At 47.1% G+C, this 11,557-nt stretch overlaps 1 protein-coding gene across 9 annotated transcripts in view; it reads right to left on the bottom strand.

Moving 5' to 3' along the window:
• ZNF469 (zinc finger protein 469) overlaps positions 1-11,557 on the bottom strand; it is a 278,243-nt gene that overhangs the window by 15,686 nt on the left and 251,000 nt on the right. For 7 of the 9 annotated variants that reach the window (XM_081202588.1, XM_081202586.1, XM_081202589.1 and 4 more), the window contains one exon: positions 4,469-4,539. The exons of 1 other annotated variant lie outside the window; for it this stretch is intronic. The gene's annotated coding sequence lies outside the window, so the exon portion shown is untranslated. Of the gene's footprint in view, positions 1-4,468; positions 4,540-4,624; positions 4,664-11,557 lie in introns of those variants that run through there. One more of the 9 variants, XM_081202594.1, reaches the window with a different exon arrangement.

The following is an 11,557-nucleotide window of genomic DNA, read 5'->3' as shown; positions in this document are numbered from 1 at the left end:
TGGCAGCTGAATGGCAGCACAGCCTCCATTGGTGCAAGGCCTTGCGCAGAAGGTGACTTGACTTGCATGCAAAAGTGAAGGACACTTGCAGAGCCCGGCAGCACCTACATGGGGCCAAAGGGGGTCTCCTCTAGTCCAGCATCCTGTTCTCACAGGAATGCTCCAATGGTGCCTGTAAGCAGCACACGAGCACCAAGGGTCCCTTAGTCTGTGATGTTACAACTGTTGGATTGGCTCAAATACATGTGCCAGTCTTCGGCACTAGGCACCCATGTGTGGAAAGATGGGCAGGCCCCCCAAATGCAAATATCTGGACATGGGGCCTCAGAGGGGCACATAATATGTTTTATTGCCTGTTGACTTTTTTTTGGGGGGGAGACAATTTCTGAGATGACATGGAAGATATTTCAGGGTCATTTGGGGCCTCCCCAAAAGTCATCCTCTTTTCCAGGATTAGCCAACATAGTAACCTCCAGATGTTGGGTGGCAGCTGTTGAAAAGCCCGCTGAGTTACACAAGGGAAGCCACAACCACCTGGATGTTTGATGCTCAAAGGAGGGTCCCATAGCGACAGACATTTTTCATGCAAAAGGTCCCAGGTTCAATCTCCAGCGTCACTGGTTGAAACCATCAGGCAGGAGGAGATGGGAAAGGCTTCCTTCTGACCTTAAAGAGCTGCTTCTGGTCAGAGCAGACCAGTGGTTTACTCTGGGGTGCCTTGAACAATGGTCGGGGGTGCCAAGGGCAACATTGGCCTCTGTCCCTTCTTCCTCTGATGCCCTCTTGCATCTCTGGCTCTGGCTTGCGTGGCTGTTTATTGCAGTGGCCCTGGCTACAAGCTCCTCTAGGGCTGGCCAGGGGAAGCTTCTCAGACACCTGGAGGGCATTGTGAGGAGGCACCTCTCTTTGGGGTGGGGTGGGGCAGCTCAGAGACCAGGGGGGCAGCTGTTGCTGCCCAGAGAACTCCTGAGGAGAGGAGGCTGAGGGAACACTCCACAAGGGAGGGAGTTTGAAAAAGGTGAGAGGCTGCCAGCTCTGCAGGCAAGGGGTGACATAACTGGGCTCCTGAGCCCCACAGGGGTTCCACAGAAAGAATGTAGTTGGTCAAAGGAGCTGTGGACTCAAAAAGGTTGAAAACCTCTGGAGTAGACCAAAAAATGTAAGGATCCAATGGCCTGATTCAGATCGCAGCTTCCTGCGCAATATGTCACATCTACACTATGCACTTAAAGCTCTTACACCAGAGTCATGTTTTCCTCCAAAATATCCTTGGAATGGCAGCTAGTTCTGGGTCTTGTAAGAGCCCTCAGCACCCGTAACAAGCTATGGTTCCCAGAATACTTTCGGGGATGCCATAACTGTTGAAGTGGCATATGAGTGCATGGAATGGATGGCATGGATTTGACCACAGGCACGTGCATTTACATCATGCAGCCAGCTGAGGGCTTTTGTCTGAGCGAAGCAGTCCTGCCCACTGCATCAAAAGGCCTGCTTTTTGAGATACTGTATAAGTAACCCCTCTCAAATGTATTTATTCTCTTTTGCTAAAGACTTCTGTTATCAATCTTGTGAGAGTCTCTGGCTTAGTCTCCTGATTGGCCCAGAAATAGCACAAAGCAGGATCTTGAGGAGGCACTCAAAAATGTGTAGGCACTGTACGGTGAAATCTCAGAAGCCAAAGAGATTGCCAAGTAAGATTTCTGGTCATCAGTGCCCACACTCTTTCAGCTTAACTTTGCAATCTTAAGGACTAGCACCTTAAAGCAAAAAATAAATAAGGATGCTCAGGATGCTAAATTTTGCAGCCAAAATTGCACTGTGAGGTCACATGTTGTGATGATGGTAAAATATATGCAACTTGAACCCACAGCTATTTGGAAAGTACTTCATGCTTCCTCTTAGCAAGGGTACCACAATTGATGGGGAAAGGCTGTAGCTCACTGGTGCAGCATCTGCCTTTCATGCAGAAGGCTCCAGGTTCAGTCCATGGCATCTTCAGGTGGGACTGCGAATGTCCCCAGCCTGAAACCCTAGAGAGCTGCTGCCAATCAGTGTAGCTAGTACTGACCTAGATAGAGCAATGGTCCAGTAAGAGAACTTCCTTTGGACATTTGCAGTGGGCATCAACAGCTTCATTTGCCCTTACTATAGGCTCAGCATTTGAGTGGGAGTAATTTGGTGCTAATTCCTCAGCTGACATTAACTTTAAGTGTAAAGCAAAGGTGCCAAAGCAGCTTAGATTGGTTATTTCCAAGTGTATTCTCTGGAAACTTGGATTTTCTTTCAGCTCTCATTTTGAAGCTTGGGGGGGGGGGACATATGTGGGGCTGTCAAAATCTCCAGCTAGGCAACTGGGCTGATGGACAAGTATTCCACCAAGAGATCTAACCTCGGCCACTTTCCTTCCTGCTGCTTCTACTCCCAGCTTGGGAACCAAAATGTTGCAGAAGGGGTTGCCTGAGGTCACTGGCCGCTGCCTCTTTGATCTGCCCATTTTATCAGCCCTGTCCATCAACCAGGACAGAGTCTGATGCAACCTTGACAGCCTTTTTTAAAAAAACAAAAACAAAAAACACCTCTCCACAGTTTCACACTTGGCTAAGCAAAACAAATCCCAGCCCGATAGAGGTAGCTGAGAGGGTCCTATTGCTCTCCCTCTCTGCCAGCCAACAGTGTGCCACTTATATGCCGTTTGGAGCCACGACGGGCAAGCCTGTTTACTGCTGCTGAAATTTGCAAAGGTACCTTGCCAAGATAAAACAACCGACAAAACCAGAGCTAGTTACATTATCACAGTTGGGTTCACTCAGCCACATAAAGAAGGCCTTTTGGAAGGATTATTTTTTTTAAAGCCTTCTCGTGGGGATTCAATAAAACTTGCAACATTTGCATTGCTGGGGCCTAGGCTGACGGCTGCATTATTGCAGGCAGCCAGAAGACATAAATGCTTGGCTTCCAACTCAAGCAGTTGATTCCATGAATGGATACGTGGAGGGTGTGTGGAAGAGAAACACAGGGGAAGATGGCAAGCTAGGGAAGGATCGGAGTGACAATGCATGCTCCTGGCTGCCTCACCGCTAAAAGGATGCTGTAGAGTTGGAAAAGGGCAACACAGATTATTAAGGGGATGGAGTGACTCCTCTACAAAGGAAGGCTGCAGCATTTGGGACTTTTGAGTTTAGAGAAAAGGCGAGTGAGAGGCGACATGATGGAACTGTATAAAATTATGCATGGCATGCAGAAAGTGAATAGAGAAAAGGTTTTCTCCCTCTCCCATAACACTAGAACTCCGGGACACCCAATGAATCTGAATGTTGGAAGACACCCAGCAGACAGAAGAAAGTGCTTCTTCATGCAGCGCATAGCTAAACAATGAAACTTAGTCCCACAGGAGGCAGTGATGGCCAACAAACTGGAAGGCTTTCAAAGAGGATTAGACAAATTCATGGAAGAGAGGGCTATCGACCGGCTGCTAGCCATGGTGGCTCTGCTCTGCTTCCACAGCCAGAGGCTGTAATGTAATGCTGAATACCAGTTGCTGGAAACCACAGGAGCGGATAGGGCTCTTGAGCTCGGGCCCTGCCCGCCGGTTGCCTAGTTGCCATCCCCGTGATCATTTTGCATTGCCCTTTTCTGAACCTTTTTCCACTCTGACAACTGCACCAGACTTAAAGACACCTGCCACTCTGGAAGCTGAAAAAGAAGCCTGGTAGCTGGGTGGATAAACCTGACACCCATGGATTATTCCGAAAGCATTCCCCATTGATTCAAACAATGGCACTTTTAGAATGATTCCAAAACATTCCCCATAGATTCAAGTAGGGGCCCCCAGCCAGCATGCTGAGGAGGGAGGTGGGAGGAGGCTTCAGCCATCCAGGTGAAAAGGTGCTCAGTGCCTTTTCAGCAGAGAAAAAACAGATCCCACGCAGCAGAAAAGTAGCCACTGAAACCAAAGCTGCCTCTGAGTGCCTCTTTGACTTCCTCCACCAACTTATTAGTTTTAAGCAATTTTTCCCCCTGGGGGGGGGGAGGAAGGGAGGGAGGGTTAATAATGAAGCAAATCCTTATATTTTGTGCATGGCAAGTATACAGAAGACTATTTGAGTGGCTCATCAAGATTTAAATTATATCCAGGCAGGTTAAACTGAAGCTTCTGAAACCAAAAGTTTGGCTATGGTTGTGGGGAAAAAATCACTTGTGAAATGGTTATTCCACCACAAATACACTCAATTGTTGTTGTTGATGGTGGTGGTGGTGTGTGTGTTTTTAAATCAGTCTATCCTTTAACAGGCCCTGAATTGGGTTTTCTATTTTTTGATGGGCCCTAGAAGGAGAAATATATGGGTGAGAGGCGCAAGGGGATTATTCCAGTCTGCTGGGGGATTAAAAAAGAAATTCAGAACATTTGCTTTAAAAAGTCAAACAGCCCCTCCCCCTCCCACAGCCACCACTTGTCAACTCGCCATACCTTGGAAAACTTCCGTCACTCAGCTACTGCTGGGTCTTGGCTTAACTTCCCGTGAAATATGAATTTCTTGGCTGCAAGCAAAGTGAAAAATATGTCAGGAATTTTTGTTTGGCTTGGCTGCCATGGCCGCCACAGATCACAAGCTCATTCAAGCACCTTGCCAGAGCTGGACGTGAAAGGCGCGTTCTCCTCCGGCTGTGCTGTTGGACGTGCTGGGAATGGGTGCTCCCAGGAGACTAATGTACAGATGTGCTCGGCTGCCGGCTCCGAGTGATTCAACTGAGCTGGCTTCTCAGCACACACTTCGCAGGGCAGTTCAGAGGTGCTGGCTGCCCATTCTCCATCAGTGGCTGCCATTTCAGAGCATCTGTCCTCAGCACAGGCAAGGGAGACCCGGAGACTGATTGATTCCCAGAGCCACTTCCAAAGTCTTTAGAGCGAAATCAGGGCAGCCGTGGCTGTCCCAGCTCAGAGAGAGGGATGTCCTTCACAGGCAAAGCTGTCCATTTCAGATTTGGTCTTTACGAAAATCTGTCAGGTTTTTTTTAGTGTGCATTTATCCTAATTTACACATTTTTGTTTGCGATTTTAACTAGTGTATACATCTTTTCCAATCACTTTTTGCATTTTTTGTATCTTATATGCACTTTTATACATCCTTTCCCCTAATATTATATGTATTTTGGTTCACTCTTTCAGAGGAAGGGTTTGCAGAACTGCATCACAAAATTCACAGAAGGAATTTCAGAGGATGGGTGACTTTTGAGACTGAGCATGTATGCCAGTCTCTGCTCCTCGCACTTAATGCCGCTCCTGGTTCTGGTAGACAAAGGGAAGGGAGCTTCTCACAGCAGGAGGGAGAGGCAGCTGTGCCTCTTTACCAGACTGACTCCTCTCCCCCCACTCTCCTACTTCAGCTTCTGCCTCTGATTTTGGACTTCTCTCTGCCACAGACTCCCCCCACTCACTAAGTCCTGTTACCACTTCAGTTTCTCTCCTCCCAGTCTGATCTCTCTTCTCCCTCTGGCCACTCATTGTTGTCCCACCACCAATTCCTAGGCTCAGAGCCATCTTCCCTTGGGGGTTCCCCAGCTCATTCTCCCAACTATTCCTCTGCATCCAACCAGTCTGTGGCAGTCATCTAGTCCAACCTTGTGCAGTGCTGGAACCACAGCTGAAGAATCCCTGGCAGATGGCTCTGTCTAAAAACCTCCAATTAAGGAGTGTCCTCCACCTTTTAAGGAAGTCTGTTCTGCTACCAAACAGGTTTTGCTGTCAGAAAGTTCTTTCTAATGTTTAGGAACTTCACATCTACTTTTTTGACAGTGGGGAGGAGGAAGGTGAGATAGATGTGAGCAAATGAAGCTATATGCACATAAGTGTCACATACGGTGGGACTCAACGATAAATTAAGTAGCAGCTTAATTCGCCTCCTCGATACAGTCATCAACTCTTTAATCGCAAACACACATCTCTCTTGTTAGGTATGTCTTGAACTTTAGATCAATTCATTTGGCTCAGGGCAATTATGAAAGGGTTTGTAGCGCACAGATCATTTTTCAGGGCTCTCGGCTTGAAGACTTTCTGCCAGCATTAAATTAATTCCTTTATTTATTTCAGAACCCCAAACCATAAAGAACTGTGTGCAAACAATTACATTTGGTACGAATGACACCACCCAACCGCTGCAGGTTTTGATATCGTACAGAAATTGTCTAGAGGCGCAGGATTGACTGCAACTCCTTTAAGGGACTGTAATAAAGACTGAGTTATTTTGACATTTATTTAAGAAATATTTATCTCTCGTTTTGCTTCTAAATGCTGCCATTCGCTGAGGAATTATCTGTTACCTAAGTATGCTGATAAATCTTCTAAGGTAAAAGTATATCTCAGATGCTCCCAGGAAAGGTACATTTAAGAATGCTTCCTAAATTATCAGCTGCATTTATCTTAATTACTTTGGTAAAAGTAGAATCTGGCATTAGGGTGAGTTAAATTGAATGGGCGCTTGTCTTTATCATATCACATATTTGAGATCATTTAAGGGAGATAAAAGGGACAGGACTTTGGGGGGGGGGTTGGGGGGACCTCCAGGTGGAGTTCAAGGATGGGAAATAGCAAGGAGTGTGCTGGGAGGGGACCAGAGGAGCTGTGCTCAGGACCAGCTCAGGATATGCTCTGGTTCTTTTACCAAGGAGGTTCAAGTCCCTGCTCAGCCAAGAAATTTGCATTGTATCTTTGAGGCAGTCACCATCCCTCTCAGGTTAACCTACCTCACAGGGTTGTTGTGAGGATAACATGGTCCCTACACCTGGGATCTATTATTTGAGCTTATGTCACTGTATTTTATACTTTCCAGATGCCATTAGAAGCCACTTTGGCACATAAGACATAAAATAATACTTTATACCGATATTCTCTTCAGTTATCGTTGTTTGAAATGGCTAAACATGTGGGTTCATTTCCCCCCTAGTGGTTTCTTTTATTTTGCTTCAGGTGTGTTTTGTGTTATGAATTACACATTTAACTAGGGGATGCCATCCCTTCCTGCTCTGCTGGCCAGCCCCATCTACCTGCCAAGCCCCCTTTCCCCACACCTGGCCAAACGCTCCTCCCTTTATACCTGGCCACTTCCCTCACCCCTCGTCCCACCCTGCCCTTCACAGCTCACCCCAAGCCCTTCATCCTCTCACAGCTCACCCCAACCTCCAACCCCCTTTAAAGGAGGGTGGTAGGTGCTTCAGGTCTGTCAAACTGCTCTCTGAAGCACCCCCCCCCCAATTAAACCATTCTATAGCCACATTTAAAGGAGGAGGAGCTTCAGAGTGCAGTTTGGCAAGCCACTCTCTAAAGAGTCTCTCCTGCATCTGTTAAAAAGCTTGCCTGGCCGGCCTGCCACCTGCCTGCCTGCTGTTCTGTCATTACACTGGAGTTGGCACAGCCGCCAATCAGCAGCCACACAAACAGCAGCATGACGACAACATTACATTTTTATGTATACAGGAAGACAAATGGGTTTTTTTTTGTTTTTTTGTTTTAAAGGTCCCTTCTCCACCATAAAGTGCCCTAGTAGGCTTTGGGCCAGTCACCCTCATTCTAACCCTATCTCACAGGGTCACTGTGAGGATGAAACAGTCCTTTGGATCGGTAGGCTGTGTCCAACTAGATCTGCAGCACAAAGCAGATGTGCTACCTCAATACTACAGCCCTTCCCACCTAGGTCAGTACTGCCAGCACTGACTGGCAGCAACTCCCAGGATTTCGGATGGGAGTCTTTCTCTACACTACCTTCATTCCTGCATTGCAGGGGGTTAGACTAGATGACCCTCAGGGTCCCTTCCAACTACCATTCTGTGATTCTACCTGTAGATGCCAAGGATTGAACCAGAGACCTTCTGCACTCCAAGCAGATGCTCTGATACTGAGCCACGCCTATCCCAAGCTACGCCCATCCTAATTATGCTCCTATACTTTTTGCCAATTTTGTAAGTGAGCTTTCGTTGTTTCTCTCTTTGAGAACTTGTTTCTATAAAGCACGATTAACGAGCATTTCAAGTGTGGTTTCATTACCCCATTAATTATTCTGACCCAGAAATTTAGCTCAAAATGTTATCAGCTTAAAATAAGGGAGGCGGAAATCAATTAAAATGATTATAATTTAGTCTACAAAAGAAAAGTTGACTTAAAAAAACATTTTAAACTGAATAAGCAGTTCTTGCAGAACCAGTCACTCTTTCATGCTCTCATCTCCCTCATAGGGTTGTTGTGAGGATAAAATGAGAAGGGGGGAAGCCACATTCACCACCTTAAGCTCCTTGAAGGAAAAAGTGGTATAAGAAGGTAATAATAAAGAAGACCCAGGAAATTTGGGCAGAGGGGGGCAGGGCGGGCGGGAAGAACAGGGTTGCAATTGATACACATTTCCAGCAGATGGCGCCAAAGCCAGCTGAATTGAATTTCCTGCGGTTAGTGCAAACTTCGAAAATTTATGCGATTAGCCTTGTTAAAAGAAATCCTAGTTCACTAATCTGCTTTTTAATCACTCAGTTAGCAAATCAACTAATCAGAACCCCTCAAACAAAGTTTGAAATGAAGTTTCCACTATGGAAAATTGTGGAAAATATTTTTCTATATATTTCTATGCATTTTCACACACACCCAGAGAAAGAGAGAGAGAGAGAGAGAGAGGTTGCAATGATCTCTGTGGTTTCAATACCAAGTCATAGTCTCAAAAACATGTAGGGACATTTGGAGAAAGAGGAGAATGTATTCACCTTCCCCTCTCACATTGCCTCAGTGGTCTGAAATGTGCTTTGCAAATATGATTTAGAAAACCACACAACTGGGATTTGCAGGCCTGTCATTCATGGAACAGCTGCCAGGCAGATGCTGCCTGTCCTTGTTGGTCTCCTCGCCATCACAGGATGTTCCCTGCAGCAGCTGGTGATGGCAAAGACACTCTTTTCGTGCAAAAGCTGCAATCCATGCAGTTAGACACTATGCACAAGCAATAAGTCACAGCCTCTGCTGCGCACACACGGCTGGCCCAAGGCGTTTTGCTTCCTGAGGCAATGGAAGATGATGCTCCCTCCCATGGTACAAAAGGCGTTTAATCTGACTTCAGTACAGGGGAGAGTGGGAGAGTATCTTTCTGTCCTCCAGCAACTCTCTCTGTCCTTCAGCAACTCACCACCTCCACCCGGTTTGCACCTTCCACTTTACTCTGCGTAATGGTAGGGGTGGTCCCACAAAGGTCCTTTCAGTGGGAGTAAGTAATTTTAACCCCCTCCCACAGTGGAAATGGCTGTGGCTCAGCGGCAAAGCACTTGCTTTTCAGGCAGAAGGTTCCAGGTTCAATCCCTGGCATCACTACGCAGGGCCCCTGGAGATCTGCTGCCAGCCAGTGTCAACAATACTTAGCTGTATGAGCTACTGGTCTGTCTCAGGGCAAAGCAGCTTCCTGGGTTAAAGGATAGTGATAAGAGTCTGCTTTTCCTGCAAAAGGCCTCCGATTCAAGCTCAGCCCTGGACAGCAGCTGCCAGTCAGTGCAAACAGCAATGGGACAATGGGCTAACACAATATAAGGCAGCTTGCTGTTGTAGCGCACGGAGAAAAATCAGATCTCCAGACGGAAGGCATAATAACTCCCCAACCACCAATGGCTTGTCCTCAGATTTTCTCTTTCTAACCGCTTCTCCAGTTAGCATCCTCCTACTTCTTCTAATTTCTCCTGCGTTTAGGCAAGCACAGCGCCAAGAGCGGAGGAACTCTGCGAGGAAGGAAAGCAGAGCCCCACACGAGGCCAGCGCGCACATCACAGCTGGAAGGAAAGCTCTTAATGACAACCGTTTCTGAAAGGAATGCGAGGCCAGCCTGCCTGGGCGCTGGTGGATTTATGGCTCCAGTGCCCCCACTTCAGCCTCTCCATGAAAGAGCAGAGTGTGCGGAAAGGAATTTGCGCTCCAGGTGATGGGGAAGTGCGGAGGCAGGGACCCTGCAGATCCAGCCCCTCTGAATGGCCTCCGCACCTGACTGAAGCCCTTCTGCCCATGGGGTTGGAAGAAACTAGATTGCAGAAGATGTTCAAGCAGGTCTTCAGAATCTACCCCACCCCCTGCCACCAAACAGCCGTCAGAGCAGATGACAGCAATGCACCTGGTGAAACAAGCTGGTGAAACCCATACTTTCTGGGCTTTATTTTGGGACTCCGATATGTCAGTGCTGAAAAGAGACATGAACAATATTTAGCCTAAGGGTGGGGGTCCTTTCTTAGCCTGAGAGATGCATTCCTTTCTCGGCAACCTTTTGAGTAGTGGTCAGGGACAGAGGCCAGAGCAGGTGAACCAGCAGATGTACATTTTCCCTTTGTACAGTTGCCTAGTTTCTTGTCTCTGTCTCTCCATCCTTCATCCAGCAGGGTCTTCTTATTAGGTCATTCCCTACTGCTGTGTTTGAAGCTTAATCCTCCTCCTCCTCTTCTTCTGGCCGTGCTTCCCCCTCTATATGCAGATAGGGGGCAGGACAGAGCATGCGTAATATTTTTGCTGAGGCTGCCTCAAACTACCCCACGCATGTTTACTTCCCATCAAGTCAGAGCTGGTGGGGCACACTGACACCAGCACAAGCCATGCGCACTCCTTCACAATAGGTCCAGCTGGACTTTGTTGAATTCCTCATGAAGAACCAAGGTCTTCATTCAGACCGAGAGAATTCCCAAGCTGAGAGAAAAACAGAAAAGCAAACTCACAGGGTTGCCGTTTCATTTGGGCTGGCTAGATCTCATTTCATTTCATCTGACTGACAGGGGGAGCCTCACACTGGTAGTCTCTGGCATGGTGTGGCCCAAAGACCAAAGCCAGGAGAAATTCTGCCTAGACATTTCTGAGAGGCTTCAGCTGAGAATCAGCTGAGCAGTGAATTTGGAGGAGAAGCAGAACACACCTAGTGGGTGTCAAGAGACAGGCGTTCTTGTCTATAGTCAAGGCTTTTGTTCGGTCCAAAAGCTTAAGCAAACTGACCCAATTTACAATTCCTGGACAGATCAGAAGAGTTACCCTTTGGTTTTCATACTCCTCTGCTCTTGCCTTTAAAACATAGCAAAATGGGTATATGAATAAAAATGGGTATTTTAAATTCAAATGCACACAAAGATGTATGCTGCAGGACAAAAATCAATCAAAAGTCACAGAACTTTTTTACTTGGTTTCTAATCAAAGAGTGATATGGAAACAAAAATGTGAGAATGTTGGAAACTGTGTTATACTGGATCAGATTATTAGTGCAACTAGACCAGTATTGTCTACACTGACTAGTAGAGGCTATCCAGGATTTGAAGCAGGGATCTCTCCCAGCCCCACCTGGAGATTGAACCAGGGACCTACAGTGGATGCTCCACCGCCACACTGAGCTGAGCTCCTTCCCCGAGGGATGGACTCATGCACAAGCAAAACTGACATGGGCCAGGACAGAATGATCTGTCCATCTTTACTGTTCTTCATTCCAACTTGTACTGATGCTCTAAACCAGCCTGTGGTCCTCTAGATGTTATTAGATTACAGCTCCCATCAGTGCAGTCAGTGGTCAGGGAT

Source organism: Podarcis bocagei (assembly GCF_964188305.1).
Source record: "Podarcis bocagei genome assembly, chromosome: 7".
Classification (NCBI taxonomy): Eukaryota; Metazoa; Chordata; class Lepidosauria; order Squamata; family Lacertidae; genus Podarcis; species Podarcis bocagei.
The sequence above is the reverse complement of the archived record's forward strand: the minus strand, read 5'-3'. Positions and strand labels throughout refer to the sequence as shown.